Raw genomic sequence first — 25,331 nt, forward strand, 5'->3', positions numbered from 1 at the left:
TCCTTGGCTTTCAAAGCCCTTTCTTTATACCCTACCCCCTCCTACCTTTCCTGCCTTCTCATGCCCAACTCTTCAGCACATCCTCTTCCATGCAGTGATGCTGGTCCCCTGGCTGTTCCATGAATAAGACACTCCATCTCTTGGTGCTGGCTGTCCTCCGTGACTGGAAGGCTCTCCCTCCTCCACTCTGACTACTGACTCCCTGGCTTCCTTTAAGTTCCAACTAAAATCCCACAGCGCATTCTTTATTACTTGTTTTGTGTGTATTTGTTTGCATATAGTCTCCCCCATTAGATTTTAAGCTCCTTGAGGGCAGGGAATGTCTTTGGCCTCTTTTTGGATCCCCAGTGCTTAGCATAGTGACTGGCACATAGCAGGCACTTAATAAATGTTTATTTAATGAATGAATGAAAGGTGAGAGTTCAGAAAGCAAAACACATTCTTGCTGCCTCACATTACTGCTCTATCCTTCTGCTTCCCCAACTGAACTCTCAGACTGTTCTCCCAGTGAGTCTGTTGAAATGTTCACAAGGGCAGGGACCTCTGTGTCCATAGCACTTATTCTGAAAATTCAGTTCAATTCAACTGACATTTATGAAGCACATGCTATGTGGAGGGCACTGTGCTTGGTTAGGGAGAAAAAGAGAAAAGAATGGAAAAAGCCCGCAGGGAACTTACATTCTACCTGGGAATTCATCATTGATGTGGATAAGAAAACACGAGCTAACTCTAGGAAGAAGGGGCCACTTAACAGCTAGGGGAAAAGGAAAAGTTTTTCATGGGGGGGGTATCTGATAGGAGCTTTGAAGGAGGGTAAAGAGTTAAAGATGCACAGTTGTAGAGGAAATGCATTCTAGATCTGAGGGAAGGACTGTCTGTGCTAAGGCAGGGATGTGGGAGTTCAGAAAACAGTCAGCAGGCCAGTCTGATTGGAACGTAGAGCATGTGAAAGTGAGCAATGTGAATCTTTCCCAAAAGGTAAATGATACAGATTATGATGGGCTTTCTAAGCCAGATTGAAGACAGTATATTTTATTCCAGAGGTGTCATGGAACCATTGAAACTTCCTGAGCAGGGGAATGATGTGGTCATAATTGTGCTCTAAGGAAGGTTATTTTGGCAGCTGTATGGAGGGTGGATTGGAGATGAAAGAGACGGGAGGCAAGAAGACCTATTAGGAGGCTATTGCAATAGTCTAGAAGAGAGGTACAAGGGCTTGAATTAGGGTCCTAGCCTAAGGAGTGAAAAAAGGAGGCAGATTCTAGACGTGGTGTGCAGGGAATGATAGCTCCCCAGGCAGGTGCAGGTCTAAGGGTCAAGAGCATTTTAACTACTACAGAGTGTTTTCCTCACAGCCCTGTGTGGTAGTTAGTGCACATACTTGTACTGATCTCCCATTTTACAGATGAAGACATTCAGGTTTGCAGAAGGGAAATGACTTGCCTTAGTCATACAGCTAGTAAAACATCGGAATAGTGGCCTTGAACCTGAGCCGGTGCTCTTTATATTATACAATGCTGTCTCTCCCCCCTGGCCAGCAAGATACTCTGTTCATCACAGATGCCGGATAAATGTTTACTGAATTGAATCTGCTGTCCTCTGTCCCTGGTTCTGAACAGAGGGACTGCAGAGCTGCGCAGCCCCCTGCCAGAGGCTGTGATATTTGTGGGACTTGAAGATGAAGGGGAGAGAATTTTCCCCCAGAAAGATAGGGTTTGTAGGATAAGATGTTCACCCCAGCTAGACCACCCAGGGCTGGTGGTACTTATTTTCAACCTTGGATCTGAACAGAGATAATGCTGATGTTGATTGATTTATTTATTTATTTGATATTTATTCATTGGCACCTGGCAGTCTGCATCATCAGATTTTTCTCTCTTTGTGTTTCTGCTTCCAAGTGAAGTCTTATTTCTCAGGTATATTGTGGTCACAAGACTATCTTATACATGGTCCTTTGTGAAGAGACTGCAGTCCAAGGAGAGAGAAGCCCTTCTAGGACTGTCTTTACCCTTGGGATAAATGGCTGGTTGACTACCCCCAAGAAAGATCCTCTACCCAATTACCTTCTTGTATCCTTGTCTTTTTCCTTCTCCTCCTCATTATCATAAATGACAAAGTCATAGTGAATTAAAGTTTGTGAAATGCTACACACACATATATACACAATGCCATACACACATATATAATCTCATTTTGACTTTGCAACAATCCTATGGGGGAGGTAGGTGATAAAGGTCATTTTTTTTGGTGTGGGGAAGCTGGGCCTGTGATTTCATTGCTATAGTGAACTCTCCATGGGAAACCCCTTCTACCAATACAGAGCAGCACCTGCTTGAAAACTCAGTCTTAGAGACTTACGTGGGGGACAATGAGAGATGCAGTGATTTACCAAAGTCACACAGCAGAATGTGTCCAAGGCAGGACTCAGAATCAGATCTTCTCGATTTCAAGGTCAGATATCTAATCACTGTGACAAACTGCCTTTTGCTATAAGTAAAATTATCTCTGATGTATAGATAAGAAGCTTGGAACTAAATTGAATGACTTACCCAAGGTCACACAGCTGATAAATATCAGAGGTGGAATTTGAATCCAAGTCTGCTCAACTTCAAGCTTAGTAATTGGTCCATGGTATCTCATAAGATTTTAAAACTGTAAGGGATCTTAGAGGTTACTTGAGTTAACCTGTTCACTTTATTGATATGGAAACTGAGGCTCAGAGAGAAGCCTAAATTGACAGAATAAATGGCATAGTCAGGATTTGAACTCAGGTCTCATCTCTACAGCCAGGGCTCCTTCCACTATACCATGGCAACTTCTTAAAAAATTCATAAGTTCATAGGGCTAGAGCTAGAAGGGACCTTAAAGGCCAGTATTCCAATCCTTGATGTTACAGATGTCAAAACAGCCCAACAGGGAAGAGACTTGTCCAAAAGTCACATTGGTAGTAAGTGGAAAGAGCACTGGGTTTGGGATCAGGAAGACTCATGTTTATGAGTTCAAATGCTGCCTTAGACACTTAATAGGTATGTGACCTTGGGCAAGTCACTTCATCCTGTTTGCCTCAGTTTTCTTATCTGTAAAATGAGCTGGAGAAGGAAATGGCAAACCGCTCCAGTATCTTTGCCAAGAAAATCCCAAATGGGGTCACAAAGAATTGGACATGACTGAACATCGACGAACAACAATTACCTCTGACTCTAAATTCAGCAGTCTCTCCCCTCCACTTAAAAAAAACCCTATTCTACGACATTTATCCCCATTCTACCATTGCTAATTCATCCTAGTGGGTTAAGACTTTGTCCTTTGCACAAATTCCTGTGGCAGAAAGGGGGCCCTATAAAGAAATGGCCTGTCTTGCATATTTTCAGGAGAATGGTAGGGATATATATATCTAATATACCAGTGGCATCAGAGGTAATAAGAATAATGGCTCTAAATTTGGGATCAAATAACGATGACTATTTCTCTGGTCATTCCTGACGAGTGTGGAGCTTCATAATAACAAATGATCGTGGTATTTCAGGGAAGTTGGACAGAGTAAAGGGCAGCCTGGAGGAATCTGCAGAAGCTCTTGGGCCCAAGGTGGCCACTGGCTCCATGCGGATCTAAGGGACAGGAAAACTGCTCTCCCAAGGATTTCATCATTCTTTGTCTTTATATTACCAGTTCCTGGCACATAGTAGGTACTAAATAAATGTTTGTTGATCGACAGATCATAGAGTCTTTGGGCTGATCATGGGTTTAGAGTTAGAGGTCAGAGTTAGGGATATATCATTCTGACCCCCTCCTTTTCCGGAAGGGGGAACTGAGGTCCAGAGAAATTAAGTGACTTGCCCAAGTCCCACAGCTAGTGAATGGCAGAATTGGGATTTGAACGAAGGCCTTTCCCCCTCCAATTGTAGTGTTCTTACTGAAGAGCTGAACCTCCTTGCTCTCAACCTAATTAACAGCTCAATGTGAATCAGTTTATCCAATCAGGAACTCTTAGAGATTAAGCTCCATGTTGCATGCCTTGAACATAGTAGTTATTTTAAAACTTTGTGGAACCAAATCGAATATATTATCCCTAGAGGCAGTGCATGGAAAGAACTCCAATTCAGCATTAAAAGACCTGTGTCCAAATTCCACTTATTGCCTTCATGACCTCGGACAAGTCATTTAGCCTCCTTAGGCTTCGGTTTCCTCTTTTGTCCAATGAGGAGATTGGATTAGATGGGTTCTAGGGTCCTTTCCAGCTCTAGATCTCAATCCAGTTTTAGGTGGCACTGTGGATAGAGCACTGGAGTCAGGAGGACCTGAGTTCAAATCTGACCTCAGGCACTAACTAGCTGTGTGTTCCTGGGCAAGTCACTTCACCCTGTTTGCCTCAGTTTCCTCCCCTGTAAAATGAGCTGTAGAAGGAGATGGCCAACCCCTCCAGTATCCCTGCCAAGAAAACCCCAAATGGGGTCACAAAGAGTCAAACTACCACTAATGGACAAAACAACAAGTACCTTCCTGTGCACATGCTAGGGATTGAATGCTTGTTCAGGTGAATGAAAGCTATGCTTTCCCATTCTAGATTGTAAGCTCCTTGAGATATGCATGTGGCTGCATCTGGCTTTGAATCCTTGGTGCTTAATGCAACATCCTGTACACTATAGGGGTTTGGTATTTGCTGGTTTTGTGGAATATGTTCCCCAAAGTCACTTGAGCACCAAGGAGGGCACGTCTTGGTGGAAGAGAACTTGCTTGGGGGGAAGTAGGGGTGGCGGTGGAGAAGGAGGGAGCCTCAGGCAGACTTTGCTGATCTTGCAGCTTGGCTGGAAGACTGGCTCTTCCCTGGAGTCCTGGAACCTCTCTTTACCTAAGAGGGAGGGGAGGCCTTGTTACCCTCTCCATCCCTCATGGTGGCAGGAGAAGGGAGGGAGGTAGAGATGGGGATTCAACATCCTTTCAGATTATGTGAGGGTAAATATAGGGCAGAAGTGTTTTGAACACTGATTGTTTCACAGTCACATTTCTTCCCTCAGTAGCCTGAAGAATTTCTGACATTTGCTGCTTCATTCATCTCTTATGTTATCCGTGTGCATGACCTTATGCCACCTTTGCATTATCTGGCTGAAGCTTGGGGTGGAAATGGAGGGGCAGCAGTGACTTCTTTCCATTTTACAGATAGGGGGAAGCAAAGCCCATAGAGGGGCTCCAGCCCCTTGCTCAAGAGTTCAGAATCAGCCACTGGGTCAAGAAGAGCTCTCACAGCAGGGTGGGGGTATCCCTACTCTTTTGTGCTAACACCCCCTTTCTCCTTACCCTTTTACCCCAATACTTTAATGCATCCTTGGAAGTATCTTTATCCAGATTAATGGACTTTGCTCCCAGACAAACCAGAACTGGGGTGGGATGTCTCTTCTTGTTAGGCTTCCACTTCTTTATCTTTACCTTGAGCTCCCTGGCCCACTTCTTTCTCCACTCTGTCAGCCATGCCTGGCCTGTTTCAGGATGAGGTCACCAAAGGGCAGCTGGTCCTAGAGACTTCAAGATAGCTACGTGAACCTGCTGAACCTCTCTGAGTGCCTCACACAAGCTTAGAGTACTCTTGCCCCAAAGCCAGGAGAGCCCTGCCTGCCATAAACCTCACCACTAACCCCCCTTGCTCTTACCCAGCAGCGCCATCTGGACCAGACCAGATATGGAAATCATCCATTCTCCTTGACTCACCTCCGTCCCTCACCAGTGTTTCCTGGCAGAGAGGGACAGTGGCCAAACTGAGCTCAGACAAGCCCTTGTCTGTCCCAGCGGGGCCGGCCAGGCATTCCTGGCCTGGCATTGCCCCATTGAGAGGTAGCAAGTGGTGGTGAGTGCCGGACTTCCCTGACACCAGGGCCCCAAGGTGGGGCAGACAAAGGGCAAGGAAGTCCTAGCAAAGGGCAGACTATACCTTTAAACCCAGGCAAGATGGAAACTATGAAAAGAACTCGAGGCTATAGTCTGGATGTTTCACTGGGGCTTTGAGAAGGGAGGGAAAGGAGAGAGCAGCAGAGGGAGCGAGAGCAGGGAGCAGTAGCAGGGGCTTAGGAGAGAAGCTTATTACCTTATTTCCCACTGGGAGCTCCGGTACCGACCGTGAAGCCGACAGCATCTGATGTAATGCAGAGAATGTGAGACGCTTGTGGGTTGGCAGGGGGGAAGGGAAAGAGGGAGGGAGAGAGGGAGGACGAGAGAGAGAGAGAGAGAGAGAGAGAGAGAGAGAGAGAGAGAGAGAGAGAGAGAGAGAGAGAGAGAGAGAAGAGAAGGGAAGGAGGGAGGAAAGACAGAGAGGTGGGTAGGGAAGAAAGGGAGGAGGGAAGGAAGGAGAGGGGGAGGGAGAGAGACAGAGAGCTGCAGAAAGAAGAGAGCGAGGTTAGACTCCAATTGAGGGAGGAAGAAGTCCGAGGATACCCAGGTTCACTTTTCCTGAGAATCTGACTTGAGGCGCCCCCTCCCAGCTTTTTTTCCTCTCTGTCTCGGAGTTCCCGGCCCCAGAGTGCCAGCAGTGGGCAGGGCGGAGGACGCCAGCGCGTCCCTGCGGCCGGGTATGGTGGAGCAAGGGGAGCCAAAGGGAGCCCACCTCCCCTAGCTCAGGCTGGTCCGAGAACGGCTCTGAGCAGACCTGGAGATGTAAGAGAAGTGGCCCCCGCGCCAGGGCTCCCAAGCTGGGGAAAAGCAGGCAAGAAGGCAGGCAGACAGGCAGCAGTGAAGGCAAGGCGTGAGGGGCCGAGTCCTGGGGCTGCGCGCCGGGCCGTGCTGCCAGGGCGGCTCCGCTCCGCTCCGTGCGCCCCCGCCTGCGCCCCCACTGGCCGGCTTGGATCGGATAGCTGGCTTTGTGTCCTCAGGCTCGGCTCAGCTCTTCTCAGCCCGCGGGAGGAAGTTGGAAGCCCCTGGCCCCACACCGCAGCGGGTCTGTCCCCGTCCAGGCAGGGCACCTTTTGTTTGGGGAGAGTGAGCGTGTGTGCGCCTGTGTGCGCGCCTTTGCTATTCTATTAGCATCGCAACGTGAAGACCAACAAGGAATACGTACGGAGAGGAGACACATTCGTGCGCACACACACACGCACACACACACACACACACACACACACGCGCACGCGCGCACACACACACACACACACACACACACACACACACACACACACACACAGAGGCGCGCGCCACACACAGGCGCGCACACACACCCTCCCTCCGTCCCTCCCTCTCTCCCGCCGGCTCGACTGCCTCTGCCTCTGCCTCTCGCTTGCAGCCGGCAGCTGCACCTGCTCGCCTCCAGCCCTCGCCCCCAGCCCTCGCCCTTAGGACTCGCTCGAGCGGGGCCGGGGATGTGGTCCCGGAGTGGCGGCGCGGGGACGCCGGAGCCCAGCGGGTGAGTCTGCGGGAGCTCGGAGCTGGTTCCCGGGGGGATGGGGGGTGGGAGTGGGTGGCGAGGCCGGGGCCATGAGGGAGGGAGGAGGAGCGGGGGGTTGCTGCTGCTGCTGCTGCTGTGGCGGCGGCGGCGGTAGTGGGGGAAGCTTGGCTTCGTTGGGCTCTTTGGGAGCCGGCTGCTGGGGTCCGCGGACCTGGAGATGGAGGAATGGGGGGCGGGGAGGTCTTGGTCTTAGACTGCTGTATATTGGGCTGGGAGCCAAGGGTGTTGCTGTGGGGTGGATGTGTGTATGCGTGTGTGTGTTCGTGCACGCGCGCGCTCCCGCGTGTGTGTGCCAGGAGGGGGGCACTGGCGACCGCGGCTGCAGTTCGCGCTAACAGCACCAAAAGGAGCCAGGGGGCCGCGCTTGGCCCCTTGGAGAGCCGTGGCAACACTCTTTCGCGGCCTCCCAAAGTCTAGCTTCCTCTTAACTGTGGGCTTTTGGACTTGCACCCTGGGGAGTTGGATCAACTTTGTCCACCTTCCCCTATGGTGGGGGGAGACATTTTAATGGCTAGAACCCCGCCGCCCTCAACCCTTTCCCCCTTCTTGGAAGGAGGTTCAGTTGCGGAGAGGACGAACTCGCCAAGGGCCCAGGGGCATGGTCCTGCGTCCAGGAGGAACGAGCCTGTCCGAGATTTCAGGGGGGGTGGATAGCAGTCGGGTGGGAAGCTCTGCGGCCTGGCTGTACCCTATTCCCACCCCACCCCTGCAAAATTATTATTCTTGAGAAGAACTCTGAGCTTAAAGGTTCTGCAAAGCCATCTCTTCTTGGCAAAAGCCCGGTGAGGGAAACATGAAGAATGGAATATCGGCTTCAAAGATGGGGAAAGTAGCTATTGGGAGGGGAAGAGACAGATTTGGAAATGAAAATAATCAACAACAATGGAGAGAGAGAGAGAGAGAGAGAGAGAGAGAGAGAGAGAGAGAGAGAGAGAGAGAGAGAGAGAGAGAGAGAGAGAGAGAGAGAGAGATGAGGCTCAGAGAAAGGAAGCTACTTACCCAAGAACGCTCAGCTATTAAGTTTACGAGGCAGAATTCGAACCCAGGACTCCAGATGTCTTTCCCTTCAGCTGCTCCTTCTTCATATCTTGGTTGGTTGAGCACCAGGTGCAGCCGACATCTTTCTCGGTGTCTGTCTCGGCTGCTGTGAGGTGGGAAGTCTCCTATGTCCCCCACGTTGTGACAGTTTTAGTGTTTAAGGAGTCCAGACCCTTGTACCCTCCGAGCTCTGCACTGCCCCCTCCTGGTGTGGACCCGGGTTTGCGGGAGCCGCACTGAGGGAGGATCTCACAGACTGGACCATCTCCTGGTAGCCTGATCAGGAGGCCAGTCTTGATAGGCCTTTATATTGTGTGATTCGAAATCGTCAAAAGCATTGTTCATAGATAGAGGTCATCCGTTCCATTAGGATGTGAGCTCCCTGACGGCAGGAAGCTGGGTGTTTGCCTTTCTTTGTATCCCCCATGTTCAGCTTAGTATTGGGCACTTAGTAAACCCATGACAAATGCTTGTAAGCTGGCTTTTAACCTGTTCAGCTCTCTCATTTTGCAAACTGGGAAACTAAGGTTCAGACTGGTAAGGGGACTTGCCTGAGCTCATGCAGCTGGTAAGTGATAAAGGCGTGTTTTGAACCTAGATCTTCTGTTCTGTGGAAGCAGAGGAGATAAGGAAAGAGAGAATTATCCTAAATTCCATCCTGCTTGGGAATAACACTAAATAGGGGTGTGTGTGTGTGTGTGTGTGTGTGTGTGTGTGTGTGTGTGTGTATGTGTGTAAGGGTCTTCAGTAAGACTACAGAACAGCATTCTGTGGAAAGGGTGACTAGCCCCCCAAATGAACTACCAGGTTCCCTGAGCCTGTCAACTAAGGCCACAGGAGATACCACGCTAACTCATCTTGCCAGTGGCTTCAAGCCAAGGTGGGCTGGAGAGTAGAGGGGTAATCCTGGCTTTTCATTGGACAGTACTAGATGGCCTGCCCAAGGGAAATCCAAGGGAGAGATGCACCTTCCCCTTCATTCAATCAAGCCGTATTTCCTGAGCCCTAATCTCTACCCTCTGCTCAGCCCCTTTGCAAGGTGCTTTGGGGAAGAGAGGGCTGTTCTCAGAGAGCCTGCAGGCTGGTTAGAGAAACAGCACTCTCACACAACCAAAGGGAACCCCAAGCCCAAGGCAATGGTGCTATGGGTCCAAGGACATAAGGACTGCAAGCTAGTTGGCATTCAAGGCCTTCCATACTATGGTGCTGCCTTCCTTCATCAGCCCCATCCCCTCTGACTCCTCTCCAGGTTCCCCACAATCTGACCAAATGGGCTGTGGGTTCCTGCTCCCACTCTCTTGTTTGTTCTCCTGCCAGTGCCTGTTATACCCTCCTGCACCCTCCTTGTTGAGTTTCATTCATTTAACCATTTATTATGTGCTTACCATGTACTGGACACTGTGCTAGGCCTTGAGGATATAGAAACAAACAGGAAACATCCTCTGCTCTCAGGACCTTCCATTCTAGTGGGGGAAATAACACATTCACATATAAATATTTATGTGTACACACAAAGTAATTTCTAGCAACTGGGGATGGGAATCACTGGGTATAGAGTAGTGGGCCTGGAGTCAGAAAGACTTGAGTTCAAATCCAGCCTCAGACACTTAGTAGCTGTGTAACCCTGGGCAAGTCACTTCACCTCTGTTTGTCTCAGTTTCCTCAACTGTAAAATGAGGATAATAATAGACTTACCTCTCAGGGTTGCTATGAAGACAAAATGAGATAGTATTTATTAATTGCTTTGCAAACTTCAAAGCAATATATAAATACTAATTGTTGTTGTTGTTATCCTTGTGTAGAGGGGGCATAGCCGGTAAGTCAGTTTGGCTGGAGTCCAGAGTATGTGAGGGGAAGGGATGTGGAGAGCTAGCCAGCTTGCAGAGGTATGCTGAAGCCACCTGAGGAAGTTTTCCAAATGGCAAGACAAAAAGTTTGTATTTTATCCTAGAGGCAGGAGGTCAACCCTGGAGCTTTTTGAGCAAGAAGAGTAATGTGGACAGACTTGTGTCTTAGTAACATCTATTTGGCAGCTGCATGGAGAGTGGGTTGGAGAGGAGAGAGACTTGAGGCATTGAGGCCAATTTGGAGGCTATTATAAGAGTCCAGAGGAGGGGGGATGAGGGCCCGAACAAGGCTGGTGGCTGTGTGAGTAGAGAATTAAAGCAGTGCTCTACAAACTTCTTTCGACTGTGCTTCTTATCTGTCATATCTATATCTATATCTATATCTATATCTATATCTATATCTATATCTATATCTATATCTATATCTATATCTATATCTATATCTATATCTATATCTATATCTATATCTATATCTATATCTAATCTATATCTATATCTATCTATCCACACACATGCATATATAGTATACATATATGTACAAATATGACACACATATACATACATATATAAACATACATGTATACATACATATATTTTTTTCTGGTGGGTGTGCTGGGTAGTGGTGCTGGTAGTGGTATGATTTTCCTTTATGAAACTTTTCAGCAGTTGTTGGAATGGGGGTTAGATTAGGCCTGCCCTGAGGGGTCAATGCTTGGTTCAGAAGGGGTAAGATCAAAAGCTTGTTCAGTGTGAGAGGGGGCAGAGTATGTATGCGTGGGATGGCTTCTATGTCTGAAAAATGTTGTGTAGGACAGAGGTGTCAAATGTAGTCAACTCCTGAGTGTAGCCAGAACCAATATAATTGGGAATATGTTAACAAGATAAATAAAAATGTAATAAAACATGATGTTCAGTCATTTTTAATTGTGTCTGTTTCTTTGTGACCCCATTTGACTTCTCTTTTCTTTTCTTTTTTCCTTTTGGTGAGGCAATAGTGGTCAAATGACTTGCCCAAGGTCACATAGCTAGTAAGTGTCAAGTGTCTGAGGCTGGATTTGAACTCAGGTCCTCCTGACTCCAAGGCCAGAGCTCTATTCACTGCACCACCTAGCTGCCCCAATTGGGGTTTTCTTGTCAAAGTACTGGTTTTCCATTTCTTCCTTTAGCCCATTTTACAGATGAGGAAACTGAGGCAAACAGGGTTAAGTGAGTTGTCTAGAATCACATAGCTAGTGAGTGTCTGAGGCTAGATTTGAATTCAGGAAAATGAGTCTTCCTGATTCCAAGCCCTGTGCTCTAGCCATTGCACCACCTAGCTGCACAATAAAACATAAATAATGTTAATGTGTGATTTTCTTTTTTTTTTTTTTTCCTCCTTAGGCAGTTGGGGTTAAGTGACTTGCCCAGGGTCACACAGCTAGTAAGTATCAAGTGTCTGAGGCTGGATTTGAGCTCAGGTTCTCCTGGTTCCACAGCCAGTGCTCTATCCACTGCGCCACCTAGCTGCCCCTAATGTGTGGTTTTCTAAGTTAATAGGCATCTGCAAGGATCCTTATGTGTGGTTTCATGGCCCCTATTCCTATTTGAGTTTGACATTATTGGTGTAGAGTATAAGCTACAAAACTGCTTTCAGGAAGGCTCAGCTGTAACTCATCTTTCCATCTTCCAATCAGTTGATCGCATGACCTTTAGGGCCAAGTCATTGCCTGCCCTTCTTCCTTTGGAGACCCATGATTAAAAGGTCCCTTCCTCCAGAAAGCCAGTTGGAGCTAGCCCAACTGGTAACAATCTTCTCCTCATATCTCCTATGACACTATTTTTTAACCTCCAATGTACCTTACATGGAGTTGTCTGCATGTAACATAGCATATTATATGTTATACTACCTGTATTGCATCTTGTTTCCCTGGCAGGTTGTAAGCCTCATGAAGGCATGAGGGCAATAGTATAGTGAGCCTTTCTAAACTTTGTGCCTCCCCTGTGACTTAGCACAATGCTTTGTATAAAGTAGGCATTTAATAAATATTTGACAAATTGAATAGAGAGGGAGAGATCACTATGGGTGGGGGGTGAGTGGAGGGGAGGGCTTCATGGAAGAGGTTAGGACTTGAGCTGGGTCTTAAGGGATGTCTAGGATTCAAATAGGCTTAGGACACTTTGACCACCCATGTCAGCCTGGGTTTGAGGAGATGGAAGGGAGATCAGGATTAATCAATCAATCAGGCACTATGCAAGGCACTCTGGATATAAAGATAAAGTTGAAGGAATTCCTACCTTTAAGGATCTTACAATTGAGCTGGTGAAGGCAACTGGTACATATAAAGATATATGCAAAATAGTTAAAGGTCATTTTGGTGGAGAAAGCCAAGAAGCTGCTAACCTCAGGAAAGGCTTCCTATAGTGGGTAGCATTTGGAATGGGAAGGAAGGGCCCTAAAGATAGTCTAGGTGGTGGGAGTGAGGAGAGAGTGCAGTCTAGGCAAATGCACAGAAGTGAGAGGTGGAGGCTTGTATGTCAGGAAAAGCAAGGCCAGTTGGGTCTGACTACAGAGTTTTGAGAGTAACACATGGAAGGGGTGGATGGGTAGGTTGGAGTCAGACCATGAGGACTTTAAATGGCAAACAGAGACATTTGTGTTTGATTCTAGAAATAAGAGTGAGCCATAGGAATTTGAGAAGAGAAGGGACATGGTCAAACCTCTACCTGAGAGTAACCACTTTGGCAGCAGCTAATCAATTAAGAGGCCACTGCAGTAGTCCAGAGGAGAGGTGCTAAGGACTTGAACCAAGATGGTGCTTGGGTGGGTAGAGAGAAGATGAGGGAGACTGTGGGGGTAGAAATGACCAGCTTTAGTGAGCAAGAAGCAGGAGTCAGGATGTGTGCCTGGTCGGCTCCTTCTAAATCCGGTATTGTTTCCCATAAACCTGCACTTCATGTCAGTGCAGCTCACTTGGCCCTCAACATGTACTGCCTGGTGGAGAGAGAGTTTTCTTTCCTTTTAAATAAGTAACTAAAAAATCATGGCCACAGGTAAGGTCAGTAACAATTGGGGGAATCAGAAAAATCTTCATGTGGAAAGTAGCACTCAAGCTGTGTCTTGATGGAAACTAAGGATCCTGGGAAGCGGAGGTGAGGAGGCAGTTCATTTCAAGAATAGGGGCCAAGCTACGAAAACATAATATGATGGATAGGAGATGGAATGAAAAGTGGGCAGCAAAGTTGGCCAATTTGGAACCTACCCTGTGTGAAGGGAGGTAGCATATGTTAAGACTAGATTTGAAGACAGTGGGATTTATATTTTAACCTAGAAGTAATAGGGAGTCATTGAGTCTTCTTGAGCAGGGAAGTAACATGGCCAGACTTATGTTTTGAGAGTCTCAGTTTGGCAGCTGTGTGGAGGGTGGGTTGGAAAGGGAAGAGACTTAAAAAATGAAGGCCAGTCAGGAGGTATTACAACGATCCTGGCAAGAAGAAATGGATGAAGGATGGAAGTAGGGTTGTAGCTGGCACCCATGCATACCACTGGTGTTGCCATTCAAGGCTTGGAATATGCTTGAAACCATTTGGTGGATACAGGAAAGGCTCAGATGCAGCCTCATTCTTCTGGGTTATTACCCGGAAGCTAACATTTGGTGCATCTTCTCTTGGGGATGGATTGGATACTGGCAATTGCTTTCTTCTGCTCTGCCTGTATCTGTCTCTGTCTCCCCTTTTCTGTGTCTTTGTGTCTGAAATGACTAGCATAGTCCACGGGACAGGGTAGGGGTTTGGTAAATGTTAGTTGAGTTTAATTATTAATGTATCTTATCCTACTTCTCTATATCCTGTTCCTGTCATCATTTTTCCCATCTCTGTGTCTGTCTCATTTAGTCTCTGCCATCATTTTAAAAGTCTCTCATTGTCTCCCTCTATCTCTGTCATATTTTTCCATTTTTCTCTGTCTGTCTCCATTTCCTTTGTCCTCTGTCTCTGTCATTTTTCTCTGTCTCCATTTCTTTCTTTGTGTCTTGCTCCATCTCTATCGCTGCCCCTGTCATATTTTTCTCTTCTTCGTCACTGTTTCCATTTTACTTTTCTTCGGTCCTTGATCTGTCTCTCTATCTCTCTTTCCTTGTCTGGTCTCCCTTCCACTATTTCCCTATTCATGCCTGTGCTGGGAAAGTCCCTCAGGTACAATCTCTATGCCCTTGACTTCTGCTGACTAAGCACTGATCAGATACCAATTCAAGTGATGGAGCCATGGGTTCTGAGAGTCTGTTCAGGGGAGACTGGAGGACATCTCACCCAGGGCCAAGGAGGTGTGGAGAAAGGAAAAGCTGGAAGCTGCTGCTATTCTGTCTTCAAGCTCTGGGAACAGCCATAGCATCTGTGCCCCTCTGTCACTTTGCTGGCAGCTTATTCAGGCCCACCTTCCCTTGCCCCTTGAGCCAAGCTGGATTGGCTCAACTCTGGCCAAAAGCTACCCAGGGAATCCCAACAGGCTTGTCAGGCAACAGCCAAATTAGGGCTGTCTCCAATATGAGCTCAAAAGCAGCCTGGAGCCCTATAATGGAGAAGATCACCTACTGTCGTCTCCTCTACCATGCTTCTGTCCTCAAAGCTCACAAAAATTTTATCCAGATGTGCCCAAGCCTCTACTCCTGTCTCCTGGGAAAGATGGAGCCAGAAATTTAAAAGATATATTTTCCTTCTGTTCTCCCCTATTTTCTTGGAGGTAGAATGAGAGGGAGTACAGAGGGAGAGCAAAGGGGCCATGCCTTCTCCCTCCTTTGCGGGGGCATTGAGTTTAACCTTTCTGGATGGGAGAAAGAGTGTGTGACCAAGAGAACCTTTTGGGGTCAGCCTTTTGAGAGGCAGAGGGGTCAGCTGCTGGTATGACAGTATATAGAGTGTGTGTGTGTGTGTGTGTGTGTGTGTGTGTGTGTGTGTGTGTGTGTGTGTGAGAGAGAGAGAGAGAGAGAGAGAGAGAGAGAGAGAGAGAGAGAGAGAGAGAGGCATATTATCCTTAGCAGTTACTTAAATCAGAGTACTAATGAGTTTGCCACAGCTTTTCTTGAGAGTAAGGTTTTTTTTTTTGAGAGAGAGAAAGAGGGGGTTTAATGTGGAGGGAACCTTATGAAGATGGGGAAAAAAACTTATAGAAAAAGGAGATGTTTCAGGCCCTGGGGACACAATGAATCACTTACATCTCATTTTGGTGTATGGCTAATCTGACATATTCTTTGGAGAGATAGCATGGTACATGGGGGGAAAAAAACATGGCTTGAATTCCTGAGCCTGGGGTTGGGACACTGGGATCCTGGTGTTGACACCTAGAGATAATTTCATCCCATTTCCTTATGTTAAAGAGAAGAAAATTTATTTCTGTGAAATAAATTGCCTTAGGTCACATGGAGTTATAGGAATGTGAGAATAAGAGAGAAAGTCAAAGACTTCTATTTAATTCAATTCAATTTAGTAAACAATTATGAAGCACCCACTATGTTCCAGGCACTGTGTTATCTGCTGGGGATACAATTAAGAAAAAGAAAGCCACCTTTTGCCCTTAAGAGCTTACAATCTAATGAGTCAGCATGGTCTTGGTGAACCTTGGGAGTGGGATCTCTCTTTTCTTTTCTTTGTCAGTTCCTCTTGAAAGGATGTGAGAAGGTGTTTTGTGTTGTGTGAAGTTCCTGGGGGGGAGGCAGGATTGTGGAAGTTTTTTGGGGGGGATTGGACACAGGTGTAAGTCACTCATAGGATTTCACACTGGCTAGGCACCAGAGGAGAGAGATCAGCAAAGGTCTTCATTCCCTCAGACTCGGCTGCTGGCTGCTTATCTGGTTTCCTATAGAGACCTTTATCATCCTTTGAGTATGAGGTCTTGGACTAAGGTCTCCCCAGTACATTAGCCTGAATCTGTTCTCTCAAACTACCAACAGGAGCATAGGGAAAGTCAGTTAACATTTTAGGAAATTGATCAATGTTCTGAGAACTGGATTAGAAATCCAGGGACCTGGATTCTGGTCCTGATTCTGTATTTAATGAACATCACTTTCCCTCTGTGGGCATTAGTTTACTCACTGACAAATGGTTCTCGAAATACATACTCCAAACTCCCACTTCACAGGAGGCATTTTAGGCATTAAATGAGGGCAATGGATATGCAAATATTTTCTATTTTTTATTTTATCCCCCAGTGCTCAACACAGTGCCTGGAACATGCTAGATACTTAATATATGAGGGTGGATGGATTGATTGAAAGTGATTAAAAAGTATGAAGTACCATACAAGTTATAATTGTAAATAAAATATAAAACTATAATTGATGTTACCATTTCTAGCTGCCAGGAAACTTAGAGCCAAATTCAGTACCTGGCTGTAGTATCTAACTCATCTCTGGTGTCTGGTGACATGTATTTCTCTATTCTAGTTAGCTGTTTTTGCATGTTTAAAAAAAATTAATTGATTTCTTTTATATGATGTTTAACTTTGGAAATCTACCTTTTCTAAATTCTTTTAGGAAGTGGGCAAGGTGTAAATCCTAACTTACTATTAATGAGAGTAACAGCGATAATAATAATGCTGATAAGTGTTATTATCAGCATCCTGTGGGAACCTTGCAACAGAGAATCTGGCATTATTATTGTTTTAATGGGGATGCCTGAAACCAAATGAAAACCCTTTAGCCATAGCCAGGCTAAAATATACCTGTATAGAGAAAGGGAGGTTCACACAAAGATTCTATTCAATTAAACATCATTATTAAGCATCTACTACATTCAAGTACTAGGCTAGGCATGGGGGATGAAAAGGAAGAAAAAAAATAAACAATCCCTGATTCTCCTCAAGTAGCTTGCATTCTACTGAGAAGTTACAACATGTATACAAATAAGCAAAGTATACAAGTCTGCACTAAGACTTTTGGGACACCATGGATATATATGGGTATGTAGATCATATGTATCTAGCTCTATACAGTTACATAAATTATTTCAAGTGGAAGGGGAAGTGCTAGCCATTTGGGGGATCACACATGGAAGGCCTCGTGTAGGCCATGCACTTTGAAGGAAGAGAGGGATTCCAAGTTGTAGAGGTGAAAAGAAAAAAAGCATTCCAGACAAAGAGGACCATGTATAGGAAGTGCAGTGGTGGGAAGGGAATGTCAAGAATGAGGAATGGCCAGCAGGATGATTAGACTAGAAGAGGGCATCTCCAAAGCTGATTAATGGGAATTCAAAGTGGTCTTGTTCAGAATTTCTAAAGGACCAGGTCCCCAAGTAGGGAGGGTCAGTAGTCCTTGGTGTCTAGCATGGGTTCATTGAAGGGAGGGCGGCAGTGCCCCCAAGCCCTTGAACACTGTCCTCATGATCCCCTCCCCCTCCTGTCACATACTTATAGAGGGTGATTCAGGCCATGGGCTGAGAGCTGGGAACCACTTTAGGTACCACCTAGTCCAGTCCCCTCATTTTAGAGAAGAGGAAACTGAGAGACAGGGCCACAAATACAGAGGATTTAGGGCTGAGTAGAGAATGTCAGAATACAGAATGTTGGAGCCAGGAGACATCACCAAATACAGAATATTAGAACATAATGTTGGAGCTGCAAGGGACCTTAGAAGATAGAACATAAAATATCAGAACTGAGAGGGACCTTAGAACATGGAACATAGAATGTCAAAGCTGCAAGGGAACTTAGAAAATAGGACATAAAATATCAGAACTGAGAGGGACCTTAGAACATGGAACATAGAATGTCAAAGCTGCAAGGGACTTTAGAAGATAGAACATAAGATATCTGAACCACAAGGGGCCTTAGAACATAGAACATAGAATGTCAAAGCTGCAAGGGACCTTAGAAGATAGAAAATAAAATATCAGAACTGAGAGGGACCTTAGAACATGGAACATAGAACTTCAAAGCTGCAAGGGAACTTAGAAAATAGGACATAAAATATCAGAACTGAAAGGGACCTTAGAACATGGAACATAGAACTTCAAAGCTGCAAGGGACTTTAGAAGATAGAACATAAGATATCTGAACCACAAGGGGCCTTAGAACATAGAACATAGAATGTCAAAGCTGTAAGGGACCTTAGAAGATAGACCATAAAATATCAGAACTGAAAGGGACCTTAGAACATGGAACATAGAATGTCAGAGATGCCAGAGTCCTTAAAGATATAGAACATTCAGATGCAGAAACAGGATGTCATAGACTCAAGAGACCTTATAGGTAATAGGAAATTAAACATTAGAACATGGATGTTAGTGTCAGAACTGCCAGGGACCTTATAAATATACAATATTAGGACATAGAATATAGACTGTCAGAGCTGTGAGGGACCTTCAGGGTGGTCAAATGTAGCACCCTTATTTTTGGGAGGAGGAAATTGCAGCTGGGTGGGGGAAGGGAGAGGGACTTGCTCTATGTTATATAAGTAGCCAGGGACAGAGTTAGGACTTAAAGCCAATTGTCTTCACTTCTAGTTCCATAGCCTCCTGTCTGGCAGAGAGGTGACATCTAGGAAGGTGGACAGGAATTCTGTGGACTGAGCAGAGGACATCTTTGGGAAGTCATGGGCATCCTCTCGGCTGTCACAGAACATATGGGGACCATATGGCTGCAGTGGGGGAAGGAGGATGCAGAAGGGGCCAGTGCTGGTGCCTAATTTCCCAGCTCACTGTAAAAGAGACAGCATGTGGTGCTCAAGTCCCCTATTTGCCTTTTGGAGACTGGTTTCTAGTTTGGCCAAGCCTCCAGTCCAGGCAAGCATCCCTTTTCCACCTGATACCCTTCCTTGCCCCCGGCAGCACAAGGGAACCCTGGTCCCTGGGATTCAATCAGACAACATGGTCAAGGCAGTGACTGGAATCCAGGCTCCATATCCCAACAGGCTGTCCCAGCTCCAGCCCTGGATATGAGGTGAGTTCCTTTGGAGCTGATCCAAATAGCTCAAGATCAGCCTGGCTTAGGCATTGTTTTCCTTCTGGCCCCATCCCTGCTGGCACTGCCATCCACTAAGGTACCATTGGCCACAGGAAATCACAGCTCTGATTTCTATAGCCCTTTAATGGTTTAAAAAGCATATTCTTCAATAAAACCCTGTGGGAGTGGGGAATGCAGGATTATTAGCCCCATTTTACTGAGGCTCAGGCTATGAAGCTTACCCAGGGTCTCACAGCTAATAAATATTGGAGCTGAGATTTGAACTGCTGATTCTGGAACTAGATGCCCTTTGCACCACACCACACTGTGGATGAGACACAGACCACACTGTGTCTCATCCACATGAAGCAGATCTCTCTGGGAAGGGGAGAGGAGATTACTCCCTCCATGGAGGAGATGGGAGTAAAGAGGGTACAACTATAATCCCAACATTGGGAGACATTGTAGGCAGAAGTCAAAGTTGAGATCCAGGTCATAGCACCTTCCATTTCTATGTCTTTGAACTGGCTCCCCTTCATGCCTAGAAGACATTTCTACCTCACCTCTACCTCTTAGAACCTTCCATTTCTTCTAGAACTCTGCTCAGGTACCCCCCCCCCCATATAAAGCTTTTCCTGATCTCCTACCAGCCAAGGTCCTGCTCCTCAATTTTACTTTACATAGATTTTGCTCATATTTATTTATGTATTTATCTCCCCTAATAGAATGTCATGCTTGAGGTCAGAACCTGTCTTTGGAGCTTCAGTATAGTGCCTCCCACATAGTAGGAGCTTAATAAATTCTTGTTAATTGATTGATAACATCACAGAAGGTAGAGCTGGAAAAGCCCTTAGAGATCATTTAACCCACCCTACAGATGAGGAGGAGAAGTGACTTGCCCAAGGTCACACAATGGGAAGGAGAAGATGTTCGTATAATAATAGCTAGTGTTTTTGTAGTGCTTTTTAGGGTTGGCAAATCACTTTATATGTGTTATCTCATTTGATCCTCACAACACCCCTGAGAAGTAGTTGCTATTATTATTGTTATTTAAAAGATTAAATGATTTGCCCGAGTCCTCAGTGGATTTTCTCTCCCAAGTTGGGGCAGAGCTTGATTCATTTCTTTGCTTTTTCTAGACCAGGGCTTCTTAACCAGGAGTCTGTGAACCTAAAAACCAATACCAATAAACATTTTTATAACTATTACAATATAACTGATTTTCTTTGTATTCTCATGTATCATATTTTATGAATTTAAACATATTATTCTGAGAGGGCAGCCAGAGTCTTCACCAGACTTCCAAAGGGATCCATGATACAAAAAAAAGTTAAGGACCCTTAGTTTAGACCAGTATTAGTTTGTCCAGGGAAGGGAGTCCAGAAAATGCTCGTTCTGATGGAGAGAAAGAGACTGTTTTGGGGAGTTTCTAGTCTGGTGCGGGAAGACGCAATCCCTGCTCAGAGGGGGCTCTATGTCTGATTGGACTCATTCTATAAAAGCAGTGGGTGGAAATTGCAAAGAGAAAAAGAGAAAAACTTGGTAACAGTTGGAGCTGTCCAGGGCTGAAGAGGGGAGGTCTTCTGTCTCACCTTTGATCAAAGCTGGATGTCCACCCTTTGAGGGTGTAGTAGAAGCATGCTTGAGCAGGTACGAATTGGTCTAGATGGTCTTTGAGATCTCTTCCAACTTTGCGATTCTATGATAAGGAGACACAGTCCGTGCCTTTAAGGCATTCCTAATCTATCTAGGGAGATGTGAAGCCCACTTTTGGGGGGATCTGGCTTCCACATCCAGACCACCAGCACTGTGCTGGGTAGAAAGGGGACACACCATCAAAGGGAATCACAATATCATGACTCTGATGGAGAAGAACTCTCAGCATAGGCGGGAGATGCCTGTGGTGGATTTATTTCTTACTTTATTTTTTTTTAAGGGAAAAAGATTTTGAAACAGCATGTAAATACAATGTCTTTGAAAAGCAGCAGTGAGCAGGCATGGATCAGGGGAGCTATTTGGCAGTGAGCCTGGCACTCATCCAGTGTATGGCTCTAGGGCAGAATAGCAGTGAAGCCTAGTGATTAGAACTTGGGAGCTGGGATTGCCTGAGCTTTTTTCTCTACTTTATTTTCAAGTCTTGTTGCCAGAACCTGAGGCCAGCTCCCTAGTACTTGTACTACTACTAACATGTTAATTTGTTTCATACTTTGTTGTGTGGTTTCATTTGGTGTTCCTAGAAATTCTGTAAGGTAGGAATGGTAGGCATCATTAAACCCATTTTACAGATAAAATACTAAGACCCAGAGAGATGAAATTGCTTCACCAAGGTCACAAAGCAATTGTCAAGGGAACCAAGATGACAGCAGAGGGCTCTGGACTCCTATTCTAGTTGGTAATCTTTCCACCATACCATGTATTGCCCCCTTCAAATTAAGTCTCCACATGCAGAATGAGGAGAAAAGAACATGCCATCTGAAATGTGCTTGGGGACCCTGGATCACCTCCTACAGCATGGCATTCTTATCCTACTTGGCAGGAAAAAAGCTGTAACTGTGAGAAATTCTCAGTTTCTGGCTAGGGGCATGTGGGAATGTCAAAGAGGAGGGAGATGAGACAGTGAGCATCCAGCTTCATGCATGAGCAAGAAGACTTTGGCAAATCTCCTGCTGCCTTGGTGGGGAAGGAGAGGAGGGAAGGAGGGAAGGCAGGAGAAGAGGAATAAGGGAAAGGAAGGAAGGAGGAAGGCAGGGGAAGAGGAAGAATGGAGAGGAGGGAAGGAGGAAGGCAGGGGAAGAGGAAGAAGGGAGAGGAGGGAAGGAGGAAGGCAGGAGAAGAGGAATAAGGGAAAGGAGGGAAGGAGGAAGGCAGGGGAAGAGGAAGAAAGGAGAAGAGGGAAGTGATAGAAGGAGAGCAAAGAAAAAAGGGAAGGAGAGGAGGGAGAAAGGAAGAAGGAAAGGAAGAAAAAGAAAGTAAGAAAGAAGGAGAAATGATGACATCTAAGCTCTTTATCAGCCAGAGAGCCTAAGCTTCCCACCATCCCATTGAAAAGAGAGAGGTAAGAGGTTGGCTATAATCCTCACTTTCTGTGGTCCTCATCGTTAGTCTTCTGTCCAGGAGTCCTTCATCATTCTGTGTGCTACTATATATACTTTAGGGGAGGGGCAGTAAAGAGATGAGCTATGATCCTTGATCTTGGGGAGCCACAGAGTTGGTAAAGGAGTATATATTCTCTGGTTTCAGGTGGCCTTGGATACAGAATGCAACATCAATCTCAGGGAACCCTTAGTCTGCTGGGGAGACAAAGATACAGTATTGGGTCAGGCATAGTAATTCCCATTTCTGGGGCCCTTTAGAGTTTACAAAGTGTTTCCCTCATAACCCTGTGAGGCATATGGCACAAACATTGTTACCCCCATTTTACGGATGAGGAAGTAGGCCCTGACAAGTTAAGTGATGTGCTTGGGGTAAGTAAGGTCATTTATCTAGTGCATTGCAGAGCTGGAGTTCTAACTCCAGGCCTGCTTTCATGATTCCCTGACCTTTGTACTATCCCACTGCCAACTGTCATGGGGAAGAACTTCTCAAGGATGGGGGTAAGCAAGAATCTAAGTCCCCCCCCCCGCCCCAGGAATCAAACTCTGGATGCAGCAAACAGCCGGGAGTGTGAAGTATGCACCCAGAGATGCTTTCAAGAAGCTTGTTGGTTTAGTCATTTACCTGCTGGGAGACACAGGCCATTCCCAGCTCTAGGAGTCTTTGATTTCATGGTTCCCTGACCTCCAGACTCCTGTGAAGCCCCCTTTCATGTGTTATTGTGGCAATGTGGTGTGATTGTGACCCTGGGTTCTCAAAGACTGGAGGCTGGAGGGTGGGTGGGAGGAGAGAGACAGGGAGACAGTGACAGAGAGATAGAGAGAAACAGAGAGAGACAGGCAGAAAGAGAGAGACAGAGACAGACAGAGAGACAGACAGAGACACAGAGACAGAGAGACATAGATACAGAGATAGACAGAGATAGTGAGACAGAGACATAGAGAAAGGCAGAGACCAAGATGGTGAGACAGAGACAGTCAGAGGCACAGACACAGAGCTGCAGAGACAGACAGAGTAAGAAAGAATGTTCATCTATAGGGCTGGTGATGTGTCTGTTGCCCCAGGACCAGACTAGCTCAGTTCGAGAGGTTCATTGACAGTCCATTCAGGAGTTGGGAAGACCCACTGAGATCTATTTCTTTGTAGATGGTACTCCCATTGATGTATCCCTAGAAGTTTTTAGATATTTTTGGATTGAGGAAGCTGAGGCTCAGAGGAGAGGACTGACTTGCCCAAAGTTATCTGGCCACTCCTAGGGAGCCTACGTGGACTCAGGGGAGGGCAGGCCACCTGGCTCATTGATCCAATTCATTTGTCAGGTATGGGTGTAGATATGGAAAGGGGGAGTGAGATAGAAGAGGATGGGGGTACACTAGTGTGGGGTGGATTGAGATGGATGAAGTTGCAATGGGGAGAAGAAGGGATGATGGGATAGGAGGAGATGGAATAAGAAAAGAGGAACTGTGGTAGAAAAGGGGGAGTAATATAGTAAGCCTAAGGTGGGATATGAGCTGAGGGAGGAGCTGGTAGTGGGTCAGAATAGGAGGGAAGAGGAACTGTGCCAGAGAAGCCTGGGTGGTTGAGATAAAGCAAAACAAGGGACAGGAATGAGCAAGGGGTAGTGGCCTTAGTTCAGACATGCTCCTGGCCAGAACACTGGCCATTGCTAGGTGATGTCTGTGTTTGGCCACAGCATCTCATGAAGAAGCTGGCCTCCACTTCAGCCTCAGCAAGCTCATGGTCAGCACTGGTCCCGGACCTCTGTCCATGACATCCCTGGTATTGTGCAACACTGAGGTGAGTCTTCTGGAGTCTTGAGTGGAGGCTGCTTCTGCTGCGTGATTGCAGCTGCCTTCTCAGGCTGGGTAGTGGGTGCCTGGGGGATTGTGGGACATGCTGAGGCCACCTCCTTGAAAAGCCCCAGTGATTACGAGTGGTTTTTTACTTGGGGGGTGCCTCACCACACTTCAGCCTCCCTTCCCCTCTGGTTAGGGCTTGGGGAGGGCCTCAGCCCCACAGCATCACCAGTTGGACACACATAATTCTCCTTAGATAAATTGCTTGGCATTTGGCAATTAGCAATTGATTATTCCAGGTAATGATAACTCTTCCATTATTGATCAGGAGAGGCTCCATCCAGCACCCTATCAGCCCAGCTGGGCCTGGAGGGGAAAGATGCTGATTCTAGTTATTTATTCATCACCAGAAAATCTGGCCAAAGAGCTCAAGAAGAAATCACTATGGGGCAGGGGAAAGGGAGCAAGGTTTGAAGTCCGAGGACGTCGGTTAGAATCCTAGCTCTGTTCTTTACTCTTTCTGGGAACTGGGACAAGCTATTTTATCTCTCCCTTTAAGGCCCATCTTATGAGCCTCTGAGGCCTTTGCAAACTCCCCCCCCCCAATGATTCCTATACCTTTCAAATCACTTTATACTTAGGAATAGAGATTGGACCTGGCATGTCCTTGGTATAGGAAAATCCCAGGTGAGGAAACACACCCTATCCATGTAAATCAGCATCTTCTCTGCAATTTGTAGGAAGGAAAGAAGAATGGAATGGGAAGGAAAGTACAAGAGGAAAGGAAAAAAAGAGGAGAGGAAGAGATTGTTGTCTAGTTCACTGAGAGGTTAAGTCCCTGCTCAGAATCACAGTCAAAGGCAAGCTGTGAACTTGTCGTCATGACTTCAAGGTCAGCTCTCTAGATAGAGATACTAGATACTGGGCCATACCTATATCTCTTGTCCAGATCTAGATATCTGTGCATCTTTATCTAGTCTATATCTATAAATATACCTATATATAAACATGCATGTATACATACATGTACATGCATATACATTATCACATATGCAGGCATGTATGTACATATGTGTGTATGTATATGTATGTGTATATATGTGTGTGTATTATAAATGTGTGCATATATGTGTATGTATTATATGTGTGTGCACATAAATTGATTTATTTGTGTGCTTGAGTTGTTTCTCCCAAGTAGAATGTAAGCTTCCTGAGGGAAACAAACA

At 46.1% G+C, this 25,331-nt stretch overlaps 1 protein-coding gene across 2 annotated transcripts in view; it reads left to right on the forward strand.

The window, feature by feature from the left end:
* Positions 1-6,359: 6,359 nt before the first annotated feature.
* The window catches only part of LINGO1 (leucine rich repeat and Ig domain containing 1), a 507,290-nt gene continuing 488,318 nt past the window's right edge, over positions 6,360-25,331 (forward strand). For both annotated transcript variants that reach the window (XM_020975161.2, XM_020975162.2), the window contains exon 1: positions 6,360-7,381. The gene's annotated coding sequence lies outside the window, so the exon portion shown is untranslated. The remainder of the gene's footprint in view (positions 7,382-25,331) is intronic.

Source organism: Phascolarctos cinereus, unplaced genomic scaffold (genome assembly GCF_003287225.1).
Source record: "Phascolarctos cinereus isolate Bilbo 61053 unplaced genomic scaffold, phaCin_HiC Scaffold_3;HRSCAF=262, whole genome shotgun sequence".
NCBI classification, from domain to species: Eukaryota; Metazoa; Chordata; class Mammalia; order Diprotodontia; family Phascolarctidae; genus Phascolarctos; species Phascolarctos cinereus.